At 45.2% G+C, this 18,566-nt stretch overlaps 1 protein-coding gene across 6 annotated transcripts in view; it reads right to left on the bottom strand.

Moving 5' to 3' along the window:
* The window catches only part of RREB1 (ras responsive element binding protein 1), a 183,441-nt gene that overhangs the window by 112,770 nt on the left and 52,105 nt on the right, over window positions 1-18,566 (bottom strand). The gene's annotated exons all lie outside the window — the stretch shown is intronic.

Raw genomic sequence — 18,566 nt, forward strand, 5'->3', positions numbered from 1 at the left:
ATGTGTAAAAAAGATCTGTTATAAAAAAAAAAAAAAAAAAAGATCTGTGGTGTAAAGAGCAAAAGCAGTTCGTAACTGTGGCGTGTGCCGAAGGGCAAGTCACATACCTCTCCGCCTCACTGCCTCCACCTATAAAGTGGGTGAGCAGAACCCCTGCCTCGTTCCTGCATTCATGTGATGAGTACTGACCGAGCACCAGACGTGCCAGGCACTGTGGTAAGGTACTTGGCGTCATGGAGGAACAAATCAAAAAAAGGAACAAAAAGCCCTGCTGGAGCATATACTCCAGCATAAGGAAAACATAACACGTGCCTAAAAATCTAGTGGGTACTTGATAACATTAACTTCCTCACTTCCCCCTTTAGGCACGGAAAAAGCATTAGAAAACAAATCCAAAAGAAGCCATGGGCTCCGAGTCAGCCCCAAGGGAGAAATTTCTACCCAAAGAAATACAGAAGAGCAAAGATTAATTAGAGCACCTGTAGTGAAGGACACTGGCCGGGGCTCAAATTCGGACTCTGTCACTTAGGCTGGAGTGACTCCAGGCAAATTATTTAAAGGCTCTAAGCCTCAGCTTCCCCATCTGTAGAATGGAGAGAACAATGACCTCACAAGGTCAATGCAAAGATTAAAGGAGACAAGGCACAAAAAGCTGGGGTGCACAGAGTCTCCTGCATATTAAGGGTAGCTGGTTTGATTAGGACCATCTCCTCAGACCCCACCTTCTGTATCTGCAAGATGTGAATACACTGGCTTGGTAGGGTTCTTGTAAGGACTATGGAGATCATGCATGAAAAGCATTTACCCTGACTGGCACACGATGGGTGCACAGCTGCTTCTTAGAAATGACTGAACACAAATGAATGGGAAGGGGGCAAGGAGGGCATCCTCACGGACAGAGCTCAAAGGGAAAGAGCTGGGGAGGCCACACGTGGGGCAGGAGCTGCGAGGGGCACTTTGCTCCTAACAGAGGTGCTGAGTGTGTGTCCACGGAGCAGGATCAGACGCAGATGGTTGTGAAATGACAGACCCACTGAGTCTGAGTCACCTGGGGTGGCAGCTGGCGTGTGTGGATTATGCATCCAGCTGCCTCTCTTTCGGGCACTTTCCAGCTTCCCCAGAGGATCGAAGAGCAAAGGAAAGGTGGGAAAGGGCTTTGGACTTTGCAGGGTTCTACAGGAAGGCTACAGAGGGTAAAAATGATATATGGGCGAGTTATCAGTAAAACTCCTACATCCAGGCTCCCTTTCTCCCCAAGCAGGCAGTGAGTGTGTCCCTGCTGTCCTTTTGGGCTATGGTGGACACCACAGTTTCTCTCACCAGGAACCACCAAAGACAGCCACAGACTTAAAAACCGGCTGGTGGGGGTGGCTGGTGCTCCAGGTCGGGTGTCCACACAGCACATCTCAGGACACACATGTGCCAGGAAAGCCTTCCGGCCCCACCTTCAGTAAACCAGTGCTATTAAGGGACAAACCAATATGCCAACATTATAAACACGATATGGTATTTCAGCGAACAAGCCCCCCAAAGGGATACACTAGACCATAAGAACCTGAACCTTCTACCAAGCAGGTCTCCGCTGCCCTGGGCACCCTCCCTACCACACATCATGCTCTTGAGGGTAGCTCACCTGGAGTTGGTAACTTAGAAGTCAAATACTAAGCCCAACATATGTGATTCAGCTTTCAAACGAGTCTGTCTATGGCTGTAAAGAAATCAAGCCTCCCTGCGTGTCCACATCACTCCGGTGGCGTTAGGCACTTCAGAGATCCTGGGCACTGCTTGGTTCATCCCGTACCAGGCAACGTGGGAGGCACTCTCTGCCTCAGGCCAGAAACGAACAGGGAAGTGAGCCACGGCAGCCACCCGGAGCACAGACATGCCACACTCCCCATTCTGAGGATGCCTCTAAAGCATGCTCAGGCCAACCTGTCACTTCTCCGCTCAAAACCTTAAGGCTCCCTCCCACTTACAGAAGCTCCAGTTCTCTGCCTCACCCTGCCCCAGGTAGCCCTCCAACCCTATCATCTTCCAGTACACGATCCTCGATCCCAAATGACACCCGAATCGGCACACCCCACCTGCCCCTCTATGCCCACACTTCGGTTTCTTCTGTTAGCCTCGGCCTTCCCACAGGTGCTAGGCCTGGGGTCCACACTGCAGTGCGAATTCCTTTCCCATCGTAAAGGCAAGAACCACCATGCTCCACCATGCCTCAACCTAGTGTCCTAAATGCAGGAGCTGGCTTGTTTAGGGATATTTGTGAGGCCTTCAAATACTATGTTATGCTCAAATCTAAGCAAACTGTTAAAGAATCAAGGTTCCAAAATGCTGGCTACAAGCTTTCCAGGTACAAAGGCGGAATGAGATTTTGTGTAACAAAAGAACATCCCTTAAAACAGCGGAGATAGGCCAGAACAGGAAGCTTCCCGGCAGTCTGACACTAGCCGTGTGACCTCAGAAACACGAGCACCACTAACCCTCAGCTTCCGGTCTCCGAAAAGAGGGGAATGATACCCACGCCCCATCCATGGAGTAACACACACAACCAGCCAGCACAAGGCCCTGGGCACACCCAGCGCTTTCCTTCCCTAACCTGTGTGCCTGGCTGTCACACAAACAAAAGGAAGATGCCTCCCACACCATTCCCCTCCTGGTCCCCCAAAGCCCCGCTGTAGCCAGCACCCCACTTCCTCCAGCTCATGTCTAGCACAAATGAGAGACCATGTTCAGAAACAACACTGAACAAAGGAGGCTGCCAACAGCTCACAGACTCGTAACATAGAAAATCAGTTTTGGGGGATAGAGATCGTTAACTTTAAGGTCTATGTTGTGTCCTACCTCCTGAATCGAGGGGACCCGCCTACATTTTTCACAGCCCTCTCAGCCAGGTCCCTCAGTCCATGAGTACCGGCTTTGAAATGTATCTAGCCACACATATAAAATTGAACACGTCTTCCCCAGAGGGCAGAGGACTCTGAAAACCTAAGAGTAAAGGCAATATCGTGTCCCTACTGTAGTTAATAAACCACTGATTGTCTTTGGGGCCTGCTATGTGACTTCCTACACACACACACACACACACACACACACACACACACACACACACACACACCCCAGGCAGGGGGGTTAAGCCCTGGGCACCAGCGCTCCCCTTCCAGAGTGACTTCATCTACAGAGAGGCAGGTGGAATCTGAGCAGAGGGCTGGGGCATAGAGAGGCACAGCCACTACCTGGCTGAGTTCAAAGGCACAGGTGAGCAGGCAGGAAGTGCCCTGCTCAGGGCGCTTCCTCTTTAGGAACAATTTCCACCAGGGGCTCTTAGCCCCCAAAACCTTCAGCCCCAGGGTCATCCAGACTGCAAAGGAGCTAGCCCTCTGCCTGCTCCCTCTGCAAGCCCATTCACTCCCAGCTGACAAACTGGTGATTACAATTACAACATAAATAATTCCCTCTGACTCCCAGTGTCCACTCCCAGAGGGAAAAGAGAGGAGTCTCTCTCCTCCAACTATTCTGCTACCTGATAAGCCTAAATAAGTACCAATGAGTAAAATACAACGAAGGAAGTTTAAATATAGCTGGCCTGAGTTCTATTTACTGAAATAAAGCTCCCACCTCTCAACGAGATCATGTCACATTTCAGAGGGCAGCCCACACATCCTGGGCTGAAAAACCTCTGGTGGGGGGGAGGCAAAAGGGAAGGTAAATTATCCTGTTAAACGCAGCACCAAATTCTAAGTTCCTGCTACACTTTGCTGGACATGTTGTCTCCTCCACTGCCTTCTTTTTCTAAAGGGTTAGTTAGCAGTGTTCTTTCTCTGAGACAAGCCGCTCACATCATGGCCCCACTTCAAAGCATGTGATGGCTCATCACTGTCTACACAAGCCAGCCTGTCTCTTTTTACAGAATCCCATCTCAACATCCCTCCATCCCTAACTCAGCTCAACACCCCTGGCCCTACCCCTCCAGCCAGACCCTACTTCCTACCCTACCCTGGCCCCAAAGAAGCCTCATATTTCTGCACTCCAGGGCCAGTACAAACACTGCTCTTCTGCCTAGAAGTCCGTTTTCCCTTCCCCACTTGTTTCTCCACATGGCCAGCCCTTCCCATGTGAAGACATCACTTCCTCTTTCCTCCCACTACTTCCCACTCCCGGGTCCTCTGCCTGCCCCCATGTCCCTGCTGGCTGTGATGCACCGGGGAGTTTTAGGGCATGCTTTGCTCATCCTTTCATCCCTGGAGCTTAGTACCTGGGGAAAGTGTCGAGCAGTGACACTTCCCGATGCAGGGAAGCTGATGGTGGTATTCCATGGGGGGTTGGAAAGGGGCACAGAACGCTGGCCTCCCAACCCACACATCTTGTCCCTACACTCCTGCTGAAGCTATCAAATTGCCACAAGCAAAATGACCACGACCATAATAGTAGCAGTAAGCAGAAGATAGCCCATTTACAATTGAGCTGGCAGCACACAAGGCTGAAATTTTCTATTGGTTACCAATTTCAAAACAATCCTTCTCCACAGACCCACCGGAAACAGGAAACAGACCATCAAGCACTCATTGCAATTCGAGATCTGCCAGTTCCCATAACTTGCTCAGGCACCCCCAAAAAGGGGAGGAACGATGCACACTGGTGACCTCCATCCCCAAACATCCTAAGGGAGAAAGGATGGCTTTCTATCACTGCCCTCCAGTCTACAGTGCTCCTATTGCTTAAAAAGCAAAGCAACCAAAGAACATTATCTTCCAAAGGCTATCTCCCTTGCATATGGACAAAGTTTAAGATCAGGTTAGTAATTAGATCAATTGCTGCACCCCCTTCACTAGTTAGCACAGTTGATCCTGAACCCTAGCATCTTGAGGCAAAAATCTTGAATTAATTTTTTTTTTTTTTAAGTTTTTTAGTTATTTGAGAGAGACAGAGAGAGACAGCATGAACAGGGAAGGGGCAGAGAGAGAGGGAGAAAGAATCCCAAGCAGGCTCCACACTGTCAGTGCAGAGCCTGATGTGGGGCTCGAACTCACGAATCATGAGCTCAAGACCTGAGCCAAAATCAGGAGTCAGACACTTAACCAACTGAGCCACCCAGGTGCCCCCCAAGTCTTGAATGTATTTATATATTACGTGACAGCCTATTATAACATAAAACAACAAGGGGCCTGTTTTCAAGGCACCGGCCCTACTGAAACCCAAACCAACACTCAATTTCCCCAAATGATTATAGAGCTGACAGGTCTCAGGCTTTTCCAAAATGGCCCACATACCGTTCTTACTTTGAAATAGAGCTCGAGCACTTTCAGTGACGTTGAAAGCGGGCCTGAGAGCCAGGCACGCACCCCACTACCCATCACACGGAGGGCCAGCAGAAGCCCCAGCTCCAAGCCCTCACTCTTTCACTTTGGGGGCATCTCTCACCACATGAGAAAGACAACCTCCGATCCACTGGAACCTCTCTAATGGGGTCATGGGGGAAGTTTAGCTTCCAGAAAGATCTGTGCAGGGCTTCATCACTGGGTCTCTCCTATAGTGCCAGCGGGAGGCTCCAGGGACAGCCACTTCCCTCCAGCTGATCTGTGAGCCAACACCACACCACCTGTGCAAGCCTCTCACTCCAGCAAACACACACCTCCCCTCCTGATCTTCCACTGAACGCATGGTCTGTCTAACTCCTCTTATCAAATACCAGATAACCTGCCATTTCCAGAAGCCAGCAACCCCATCACACGCTTGTTCCTGCACACCTTTCCCCTTGATGGTACATACCAATGGGCTCTACACATGGCAGGTGTCAGAGAATATTTATTTGGTGACTGGATCATGGCGTGAGCAGTGGCCACAAGCACAGGGTCTCGACTCGGGCTACACAGCACTGGGTTGCCACTCTGGGTCCCCATCTCATCTGAATAATGAGCATAATAACTGACCTACATCATAGGGTCAAAGAGTCGTTGTGAGGAAATGAAGGAGACGATCCGTGTCAAGAATTTAGGACAACGGTGACTAGTACATGCTCCATAAATGTTAGATGTCATTACTGCTGCTCCCAGTACCCACATGGAGTGTGTGTCCACCTGAAAAGCCTAACCACCAAAAAAGGGTGAAAATTAAAGCAGAATAACTTGAGATTTTTGTCATCAGATTGGAGTCATTGATTAAGTCCAGCAAGGGCAGAAGAGAAACTGAAAGACTTAACTTCTAACTTCTGGTTTATCTGATTTAAAACAAACACAAGCAGGCCTTGTCTGGTGATGTTTTTCACCAAAGGTGGTCTCTAACCCAAATGCGGTCTATAGAACGTATTTAAAGGCAGACTTCCCTGTACTATAAATGACCACATCACAGTTTCTGCTGTTTAAGGGTGGTGTCTATGTATTCAGCTTTCTGTAGAGACACAGGCGGCAGCACTCACTATGATGAGACCTCCAAGGGCTGGCCAACCACAGGAGCCTTTCCAAAATTTCATGGGCTATATAAAGGTAACGATGAAATAAAGCTGCCGAGCCATTTTGATCACATTCTCCAAGTACAGTAATTTGACCACACTACCTCCCCAAGACAATTACGCTCCCCCCTTTTTCTAGAGTATTCCACAACACGAATGCATGACTGCACACAATCTACTCTCCAATGGACAGATAAAGAGCAAGCGTCTACCCACATGCCATGATTATCACCCACATCAACATCAAGCGCTGCTCAAAAAAAGAAAACAACAATGAAAATGACAGGTGTAACTACCCAGGGTTCTCAGCACTTACTGCCATGACATAACCAAATGCACATGGAACTGACTCATTCTAAGGCAGCACAGGCACTTTCCTAAGGAAAAAGTAATCTGTGCAGCACCTATCCCAATGCCACATTCTTTTTTTTTTTTTTGAGTTTATTTTGAGAGAGAAAATGCCCTCATGAGCAAGGAAGAGGGGGGAGAGCAGAGAGAGAGAGGGAGAGAGAATTCCAAGCAGGCTCTGCGCTGTTCGCATAGAGCCTGACATGGGGGCTGATCCCACAAACTGAGACCATGACCTGATTTGAAATCAAGACTTGGACACTTAACCAACTAAGCCACCTAGGTGCCCCCAATGCTATGTTCTTAGCAAGACAACAATGGCTATGGTTTTACAATGAAGGGACATATCATGGACAGCCTTAAGAAGATCACACAGCCTGTCCTTACTGTTACCCCCTTGAACTTCTCTGGAGAAAGCTCATTAAAATTCCAAAGCATGTATCTTTTTATTAATTTGTTTCATGAACCTCTTCAGGAGCTTTACATGAAGTATATTAAACTTTCATTCACTTAATCTTAACACAGCAGATGGTCTAATATATCCAGAAGGTAGCCACACAGAAGACATTCCAACATCCCAATGTCTAGGGAACCTAGCACCATCGAGCCCTTCAACAAGGGGTATCAGGATGCAAATACACAACTGTTTAGAGAAAAATAAATTACCCAACAGACAGTGTGTGTTCTCATCACTGTCTAGGGTTATGGATGAGTTATCCAACAAGGAACTTATATGTTTGTCACAGATACTGGCTACTGAATATACTACTGACAGCAATTCTGGATATTCATCACAAGGCCATTGCCTAGTAAGTTTTATTGGCAACACACTTCTTGTTAGACCTCCAAATCCACAGCTCACAGTCAGGTTGAAAGATGTGAGTTGTTTGCATAGTACCTTAAGATTTAAATTTTCAAAAAATATGCTTACACCCAGGTTTTAAAGCCTTCTTCTCAGCATCTCCTTACCAGGCTATTTAAATTAGAAAGAAATAGGACGGGGCAAGGTCTTTGTTGATTTTTTTTTTTTTTTTTTTTTTTTTTTACCCTAACTGGTTCATCTTATCAAATATAGGGCTGGAATAAAGTGTGGTGTCTATTCTAACAGGATTTATGGTTGCAGTGATGCAGAAACACCCACGCTCCTGAGCAAGAAATGGAAAATCATGTTTTCCTTAGTGTGGACAGACAACAGCACTATTTGGAGCCCCCTGGGATGTTCGGGTTACACTGGTCGGGATTGATACTATAAAAGAGAAGCATCTTTGGGACATGCTGGGACTCACCTGAGGCTTTTTGATGAGTCATTTGTATAATGTCAGAGACAAGCATTACCAAATTCAGAGCACTGCTAATACTTTCTTGTGAGATCACCTGAAGGGGTGGTGTCCCGGCTCACACACAGGGGTACGGCTGTGCAGACAAGCGAGGCAGACATCGCCCCCATCAGGAAGCAGGAGTTTCCAGTGCAGGAGAAAGTAACTGAGGGGGGCCCTCGCCTATGGACCTGAGGGTCACACTACAAGAGGCAGCATGCCTCAGCTGTAGCTTCTAGTTTTCACCAGCTCAGTGGAAAACACGTTACTTTCTATCTCGTTCCACAAAGATCTGTCTGCCTTGAAAAGAAAAAAAAAAAAAAGTTAATTAACCCAGTAAAAACCCCAGGTCTGCCTGGGAGGGGCAAGTGGGCCATGGCCAGAAGCGTTCAAATACAGGCGAGACAATCGCTCAGTGGGGACAAGCTATGTTCCTTGTGGCAGGGATTAAAATCTTTTCCTTTGACACCCACAGATCTAGTGGAAAGCCCAGCACACAGTAGATACACAGCAAGTTTTGTTTACTGAATGAACTCTGTTTTCACGCAGATTACCGAGCAAGCAAAATACTGATGCGGTTCTGAGACACTCAGAGTGTCAGGTGACCACTGAGAAACTATGAAATATGCTGGAAAATCAGGTCAGGAGGGAGTTCTGACACTCCTAAGTCAAAGGCTCGTGCAGTTTTGAGAGTCCTACGTTGGTTCGTACCCAAAGCCTCTTCCCAAACCCCGTGCTCACAAGCCAAACAGATCAAGCATCACTAAAACAAACAGAAACTTCAACTCTCCGAAGACAGTTGCAGATCTCATCCGAAAATCATTCAGAAGCTCAGGCCCTCTATAAGAAAACTTTCCATTTCCTTTAGACCTCAGGAAATTAAAAGGACAGAAGGAAAGGGAGAGAATGAGGAGGGAAAAAGGAAGCTATTCATTTGTTTCCGTTTCTCACTTTTTAAATATAGGGCTACTCTTCAGGCTTTTATCCATGCCAGGGGTGTAAGTCTGAACCGATGAAAACAATACAAGCAGAGAAGATGCTGAAAGTATTAAAGAACATAAAAATCATTCTTTAAAGAACAGGGAACATACCTTGTTTATGAACCTTGCTTTATCTAGCACTCTAGTTTCAGAGAAAGGCACCCCCACTCGTCTACCACAAAAGCCAGACGTGGAAGCCATCTCTCCCCTTCCCCCTCCAGGAGTCCTTCCCACTGCTGAGATCTCTATCAAAGCCATCCAGGTTCCCCACCTTTATGGCCGCCATACTCCAAGCCACCACAGGTTTTCAAATAAATTTTTTTTTTTTATTTTGAGAAAGGGAGAGAGAGAGTGCATGCATGGATGCATGCACAAGCAGGCCTGAATGGGGAAGGGGCAGAGAGAGAGAGAGAGAGAGAGAGAGAGAGAGAGAGAGAGAGATGCGGCGGGATGGCAGGGGTGGGAGGTGGGGTAAGAATCCTGAGCAGGCTCTGCATTGTCAGTGCAGAGCCTGACCCGGGGCTCAATCCCACGAACTGTGAGATCATGACCTGAGCCAAAATCAAGAGTCAGATGTTCAACTGACTGAGCCACCCAGGGACCCCTGGTTTTCAAAATTTTGAAAAACTGGCCTTATGCATCTTGCAAACAGAAGGCAAAATAGCTTCCTTGCAGTCTAGTCTATCCTCCACTCTGGGCAGGAATAATCTTTAAAAATGCAAATCTCATCATGCCATTCTTTGGCCTAACACCGTTTAAGTTCTTAAGAAAAATTCCAAATAACTGTGGGTTACAGTGTGAAGCCCCTACCTACCTCACCGTGCTGTCATTCATTGGTTCTGTGTCTTTTCTTCCTACACACACACACACACACACACACACACACACACACACACACACACTGTGATTTTCTCACTTCAGTGGGCAGCCCCCTCCCCAACCACAGGACTTGAGTAAGCTGTTCTCCAACACACTCCTTCCTTCCCTCCACCATCTTTCAGACATTATTAGCTCCATGGGATGCCTTCCTTGACCTGCCTCCCAGTATCTTGCCCACACCCAGAGGCCAAACTTCATATGTCCTTGTCCTACTTCATTCAGGTTGCACCTAGCACAGAAGTACGTGACTTGGTGGACGAATGGGTATTTTCCAACCTCTGTGAAGCCAGCAATGGTCTCTTTCTCATACTACACTCTTGGTGTTTATTACAGCCTTCACATGGTATATATTCAAATACTAAATAAATAAAAAATCAATAAATAAAGATCTGTTAATGTTAAAAAAAATTTAACACTCTGAGGTTGGCAAATCTGGGGGTAGAAAACTGTTTTCTAATAGGAGATTAGGGGTGCCTGGCTGGCTCAATCCACTGAGCATCCGGCTCTTGATTTCAGCCCAGGTCATGATCTCACAGTTTATGAGTTCGAGCCCAGCATCGGGGATCTGCACTGACAGTGTGGAGCCTGCTTGAGATATTCATTCATTCTCTCTCTCTCTCTCTCTCTCTCTCTCTCTCTCTCTCTGCCCTTCGCCCGCTCATGCTCTCTCTCAAAATAAATAAATAAACTTAAAAAAAACATTTTAAAGGAGATCAGGTCTGATACTGACTCCCAACTTGATAGAATTTTAGGAAAAAGGGCTTGCCCTGAACAACAAATAGTTCTCAGAAACCTTATTTTCATGATTTAAATACAAATTAAGTTTAGAGATGTACAAGTGAAGTCTCTTTTAAATTATACTTAGTTTAAAATTTTAACTTAACAGTTTGATCCAATATAGGATTAACTAACCAAGTCATGAGAAATCTGTTTGAGATGTTCACTAGTTTTATGTAATTATCCCTCAAAACAGCAATTAAAAGCCCTATGATGGCAGAGAAATGACTTTTAAAAAATGTGTTTTCCATAGCAGAGAAGAAAATACATAAGCCTCCTCAGAAATAAAAGAGTTAGATGGGGCGCCTGGGTGGCGCAGTCGGTTAAGCGTCCGACTTCAGCCAGGTCACGATCTCGCGGTCCGTGGGTTCGAGCCCCATGTCAGGCTCTGGGCTGATGGCTCAGAGCCTGGAGCCTGTTTCCGATTCTGTGTCTCCCTGTCTCTCTGCCCCTCCCCCGTTCATGCTCTGTCTCTCTCTGTCCCAAAAATAAATAAACGTTGAAAAAAAAAATTAAAAAAAAAATTAAAAAAAAAAGAAATAAAAGAGTTAGAATATTATATCTGAGTGTACCTGCCAGATCTGAGCCTAAACTCTAGTTATCAGATAAGCACAATAGAAATACTTAAAGGTAAGGAATATAATTTCAATCAGCTAGGGTTTCATCTTATATGAAGGATACCAAGCCCCTCCATTATGCAGTTTAAAAAAATTATTTTAGGTACAAAAGGCTCCATCAGTAAAACACCTGTCTCTCACCCAATCTATCTGGTATCTCCCCTATCTTTGAAGCTATAATGCACCTCTTTTAAAAGAAACTTAAACAATTTTGAGATGATTTTGTCTATTCAGAAGTGGGTTTTTTAAAATAATAAAGTCTCAGCATAAAGGAAACTCCCCTAAAACAGTGAAATGACTCTTTCCATCAATATGATCTATACTCAACTTCTATCAAGTATATTCCACACACATGCACCCACAAATAAAGTGCAGGTTTCTGATCTGGTGTTTTGTTTTCAATCCAAGGAGTAGCGGAAAAAAGAAAAGTTAAATTATACACAGACCAACACTCCTATTAATTCATCCACTAATGAAACAAAAATCTAACTAAGCAGAGAAAATAGGCCTACACGTTGGAGCTCTGAAATGATTTTGGTCTTTGATCTGTGTGCCCATCTCTCCTATTTAATATAAACTTCAAACTAAGAGCCATGAAAAGTGGTTATAATTAGTAAGGGCCCTAGTGAGACAGCTTTTAGTGCAATCAGGCATTAACAAAGATTTTTTTTCTCTTTAATTTCCAGCAAATTAAGCTCAGCGAAGTTTTATTTTAAAATTTCCGTAATTCAAAATTCTTCTGCACCACTGTTCCCTTAACACCAAATCTCTGCATGATGGGTGTGCTAAAGACTCGTTTACTTCTGTTTCCTACTCACAGTCTGTACTGATATTTAGGACTTAGCTTCCAAATTTTATGTGCTCTTCTCCAACAATACCCTGCACTTCTACAAAAACTCTTGCTTTTGGTATGAGAAAATGGATCCAATCAAATACCTTATCAACTAAGCACCACTATGCAATCCTTGAGCTAGGTACAGAAGGTGGAAAAAAGAAGAGTTAAAGTCCCCCCCTATTCTGGAGGTGGGGAAATACAGGTCAACAGGTACTTTATGACGGCCTGGACATCCTCTGGATGGAGGACCTGATTCTCCCTGCAAGAAGTGGTCTGAAGGAAGATCTAAGAAACGCTGTTTGCTAGAAGTGGATGGGGATGAGCCCGAATGAACAACCCACGCACACGCAGAAACAGTCGTGGTGCAGAAAAGTGGCAGGAGCCGAAACTAGAGAGTCTGGAAGCTGATGATGAAGGTCCTCGGGTGCCAAGCTGAGGAGTTTGGATTTCTTCCTGTAGACAACAGGGAGCCAAGAGATGTTTTTCAGCAGGCAAACACCATGTGCAGCTTGAGTTTCTGAGCAGAGTGAGGAGGATGAGCTGGAGCAGGGAATACAGGCGGCGGGAAGCTAATTGAGGAGGTGTTTGCGACATGATGAGGATCTGAGGTCAGAGTCCCAGGACAGAAGTTTTAGGGAGGGTTTGGTCACTGAATTTAGGGGTCAAGACAGACACAAGGTGGGCAAAGCACTTCCTGGCCAGAAGACTGGGTGGATGATGCACCTCAGACCACCTTCTACAAGTATGGGAGAGGACTTTTATTTTTACAAGTCACCTCTGGGGCACCTGCAGGTAAGCCAGGTGACAAAAGGTCCTGGCTGGGGAAAAGCTGTAAATGGAGACTGAGGGAGTTGCCGCTTTATAGGTTAGACAGGGCAGAAAAGCACCAGAATCCACGGTTCCTATTACCCAGGAACAGGACAGCCACGGGGGTTTCAGAGCAGGTCACAGAGCAAGAGCAGCACAAACAGATGTGAACAGATGCTTACTGTCTACCCACAGGTTTAAGATGTAAAAAAAAAAAAAAAAAAAAAAAAAAAAAAAGCTACCTTTCAGAGTCCTACATTTCTCTAAGGTCAATGGGAGCCCAGGCAATCTTAGGGGCAACTGGTACTTCCAGCACACAGCCCTTCCCTTTCTAGAATTCAGTCTCTCTGTCTTCCTGCCTTTTTCTCAGCTCCTCACCTCCTGCCTGTGTGACAAAGCCCTGGGGGGGTGGGGGGGGGTGGGGAGTAGAACAGGACAAGGGTCAGGCAAGTGGCACCCGTGGCCACAAGCTCACTCCTGTCACTATCCTAGACCTTTCTGGTCTGAGGAAATCCGGTTTAAAGTTCGTATACCACATTTTGGTTATTGAGATCAACCACCTTTTCATGTGTGAGATCCAGGAGTCCCAAGAACATGAAAAGAACCCCCGTGCCTTCCCCCTCACTCCCTCCTGGTCTCTTTCACCTATGGGAGCAGCCTGCCATCCATGCCCCTCGAGAGGAAACGTATGGACAGAAGGCCAGGTTCCAAAATGCTGCCCCAGAGAGAGGGTGGGTAGTTATGTAAGAAATTTTGCAAAAACCTGAGGAAACAAAACCAGGGAGAGTTATCTTGCACTTAAGAGTGCAAAAACATGGACCGTCAAGCACGTAAAGGCTAGTTCAAACACTGTGGGGGGAGGAAGACACTCAGGGTAACTTAAAACATGAGGGAAAACTGGCAGATGACAGCACCAGAGCAAGTTTCCCAATAACTGAAGAAGTGACTCGGAACAGCTTCCCAGTGCCAACGAATCTGGTTTGTTTTAGAAGCAGATGAGCTCTAGAACTTTTTATTTACTGTGGGGTTTTTAAGTATATTTAACGCCACTTAATGTCTTCCCCAGCCCCGAATTTTCTGTGAAACCTGGAATATGCCAGCCATGGTACCTCACAGGCATGTAATGGGAACTTACTTGCTTTATGAAATTTCAGATCTCCAGATACATCACGTGTGTTACACGGACTACACCCGGGCCACTTGCTCACACAACACAGGCCACGACTGCTGTACCTTTAAAGCAGGATTCTCAACCTCCACCTACTGACATCCTGGACTGGATAAGTCTTTGTTGTGAGGCCATCAGCTTGCACTGTGGGATGGATAGCAGCATCCCCGGCCTCTCTACCCACTGAGGGCCGGTAGCACCCCTCCCCCCACCCCCACCCCACCCCCCAGCAAGGCAATCAAAAACGTCTCCAGACATTGCCAAATGCCCCTGGGGGCAAACCCCCAACTCTGAGATCCACTGCTTTCAAGGGTGAGTCCAAAGCTTTCCACGCCATGCCTTGTCCTTAAAATCCATCCCTAAGTGAACTTCATTAAGAAAAATTTACTAGTTCTGTTTGTCTCTCGGCACCCAAAGCAGAAAGAAAAGTGCTGCGTTTCCCCAATTTGAACATAAACTCCCCAGGCAAATTTTGCCTCAAGTGTTGGAGCTGTGCACAATTCTGGAAAGGAAATCCAGAGTGGATACCCACAAAGCTTCCTGAGCTCAAAATATACCACTTTCTTCCATATATAGATTTTGAGTTTCTGGAACATTTATTATTCTTACAACAATTCCAGGAGGTAGAAAACCTACTAAAAAAAAAACAAAAAAAACAAAAAACAAAAAAACAAAAAACGTGTACAATCACATTCATCAACAGAGATGTGCCAAAGGCTAAAAAGCTTCTTTTTAATTGCCTTACATTTTCAAATCCAACACAGAATTATTGTGAAAAGGATCTGGTCTCGTTTACAACATGCGCGTGTGCACACACACACAAATAGGCACGTATTCTTTGGAAGCTAAGCTGACTTTAAAAAGCAGGTGTTCTGTGCAGCTAGACCCGGGTTAGGCTTATTACCAGCCACAGAGTGGAAACTGGCACAGCTGTAAAATGGGTTAATATACCCACCTAACCCTCACCGTGTTTGTTGCTCTGAGGATAAAATCTGAATCTTTGTTAAACGGCCTTCACAAAAGCAGGGTGAAGACTTTGTCAAAGGTATACATCCTCACAAAAACTGAAAATTTAGAAGCCATGAAACCACTAAAAGTCTCAAACATTCTTCTGACCATCCTACCCCACAGCCTCTGAAAAAGGGGGTTAAAAAGAGAGGAGATCCTAAGCAAGCCAGGGAAAAACAAATAGAGCCATTTAAAGGCTTTATCTAATTACCCCCACTGAGACTTTTTCACTGTAGTCTGGCTGGCTGACAAAGAAATGGGGGGGGGGGGGGCGGCGTTCACCAGGCTTTCTCTCCCTTATCAGGACCACCCGCCCTCAGGGAGTCTGAAAGGCCTCAGGTGAATCCAGCAAGGGCAGTCAGTACCCAGTGTCCCCAGCCTTGGGGACTTCACAGAAGCTTTCAAATTCTCTTAGCATTACTTGTTTGAATCGCACTGAACAAACATCTCCACCCTCTCCCACTTCTTTTGTCTCAAGCACCTAGTCACAGGCCACCACCTTCATTGATGGGCAGATTGGTTCACCTGTAACCTAAAGTACCATCAGAAACAAGATGCACCAGTAGCTGGAAGGAACAGCTTCCTGCGCCCTCCTCCCAGGCTTCCCTGCCTCTCCACCAACCAACATGGAGCTCCATCTCTGGCTCCAATCCACACAGGCTTCCCTTCATACCAACAGTGAACACCCAGAAGGTGATAAGAGAACCTTGAGCCCAGCACCGTTGATGACACTGTCCCACAGGGCAGCTACCATAAAAAGTCTGCCTCCCTTACTCCTCTCCGCTCCCGTCCCCCAACCCCCAAACCCTTCTTGATCTTCTACCTCAGTCGTGGTGAAAACAGAGCAGATGGTTTTCCTCTCTATCCTGCCTTCCACAGGAGTGGGGAAATTAAAAATAAGTGATGCATTTCAGAAAGCACATCGTATGCCTCCCTCTGTGTTTCATATGGTACACCTTTTACCTCTGATTTATGGGGAGGCCCCCCGGGGCATGGAACTCACAATCTGACCCCAGCGTTCTGAAGAGGGCCACAGCTATTTCTTCTCAAAAATCACTTTCTAAGTCTGAGAAAGAGAATTCATTTACCCTGCCCCCCCATAAAGAACCCAACCAATTTCTTAATTATATTTGGATATAAAAAAATGTTACTCAACTTTGCCTGTTCAGTAGGTCAGATGTACACAAACAACTCTGAGGCAGGGAAACTTTTGACTTATAGCAGGCTTGCCTTTCAACCAAGAGATGATGGTTACCAACCTTGGCTTCTGTTAGATTTCAACTATTTTATCTCACTGTACAACTTCAAGATCCTTAAACATACTTAAGGCAGAAAACCTTACGTAAATCATACTGCTTTCTATTTTCTTACATTTGGTCACCCTTCCAAAGATACGCTAAACCTAATACGATTATTTTCTAGAAGGTATGATAAACTGGGCTGAAAAAACTGAGATGGGGAGGTGGAATCCTATCAAAACCTAATCTAATCTCAGGAAAGGGGGAAGAAAACTATTGTCCTGTTATCAGGAGGGACTATATTGCATACTTTCTATTGATACTATATTGCATTTCTATCTTTTGAATGCAAATCTGGTTAATAAAGATGACAGTAAAACATCACTTTCTGGATTAGCTAGATTTTCCAAAACAAACTAACCTGTTATGAATAAATGCAGTAAGGTGGTGTTACACACATATATCCTCAATCCTCAGGAAGGCAAGGTTTAACCTGAACACACGGGTATCAGACAAGAAGTCCGCCCAGACAAGCTGCCATCTGACACCAGAGTTGGTCAGAGAGCATGAACTTCAATTAAAAGACACTTATAAAAGAAAGAGAGATTATTTAAATATGATAACAGAAACAAAACAAACTTAACAGCCTACCTTGCTAGGTCAGAGGACAAGGATGATTCAAAAATTAATTAAATCTAGTAAATAATGTAAAACAGGGAAGGACTCCCTTTCAAAAATGCTTTGGTTAATTTTAGCATCCTTCTGTTTAGCTGCTTAGCAACCCTTATCCTATGACCTTTTAAGCACCACCTACTTTTCAGAAGGATAATGAATAGAAACATCAAAAGGATTCACTTCTGACTGTTTCTAGCGAGCACATTTAACCAATTTTTGTAGGCGTTAAATTTATATTAGTTATATCATACAAAACCCTAAAAGGGTAGAATTTTTTTTTAACTTTGTTCACCAGGAATCTTCCTCTGCTGAAGGTAATAAATGATATTAACAACTGAGCTTAAAGACAGCAAAGATTTCCAAACTGACCTGAGAAAGTAGATCAACACAGCAGTTAAAAATTGAAGAGTAAAAAATGCGAGCCACATAATGGCAACTAGCTATTGCCTGACAATACAGCAGAAAACCAATAAACAATTTGATCAGATGCACACTGACAAGGTAGATTTATTTTCCTTCTTCAACATTCTATACCTGTGCTGGGTGCAAATAAGATCTCAGGAGTCGGCCTGGAGATATCTAAAATAAAAGACCCTTCAATCAAAAGGTCACTTGTTGGATGATGTAAATAGTTAGGAATGGATGCACCACCTGTGCCAGCTGAGTCAGACCCATCTTCCCCATCACATAACAAACACTTGTCTGCCATCAGGGCTTAGGCTCTGAATTTCTGATGAGAAATTAAGGAGTATCTAAAAAAACGTAGAGACTGATATGCCATGTAACAGTAAGCATCAGCAGCAGTTTTTTAAGAGTTATCACATAACCAGCAAGCCCTTTAAAAACAAAACATACAAAAATGCAACCTGTTTAGCAGTATTTTTAAGAATGATAAAACAGTGCAAGTTCATTAACAGCCTAAAATGGAGCACAAGCTAAACAAATAACTAAATCAAAGGGCTCTCCCTTTCTTTTGTAAAAGTGGGGGTGGGTGGGAGGGAAGGTGTTTTTTCACACATTTAAAACTTGATAAAAGACATTCAAATGTTTAATTCATCAGTGTAACCAAAGCTCAAAACACATCAAAGCAGGATCCATCAGCAGGTACCCAGAGAGCTCCTTCCAAAATGCAAAGGTAAAACACAAACAAACAACAACAACAAACCAGACATTAGTGGCTCACCGGTGCATAAATTATTTGAACACTAATTTCGGACCCATTTCTTCAAAAGTTCTGTGTAACAACTGGAGGGAGCACAGAACTAAATGTTTAAGAAAAGAAAAAAAAGTTTAAGTCAGGGCTCCAGCCTCCAACTTAGACTTCCGGGTTGCACTATGTCTTAGAACCATACCTGCCTACTCGAAAAAGCACCAGGTCTAGAGGATGCTTCTAAGGGCTATGGGTGGAGGGGGGAAATAAACAACCAAAACCCAAGAAAAAGCATTCTTTGCTTTGCAGTTCCCTTTTCT

Source organism: Felis catus, chromosome B2 (assembly GCF_018350175.1).
Source record: "Felis catus isolate Fca126 chromosome B2, F.catus_Fca126_mat1.0, whole genome shotgun sequence".
Classification (NCBI taxonomy): Eukaryota; Metazoa; Chordata; class Mammalia; order Carnivora; family Felidae; genus Felis; species Felis catus.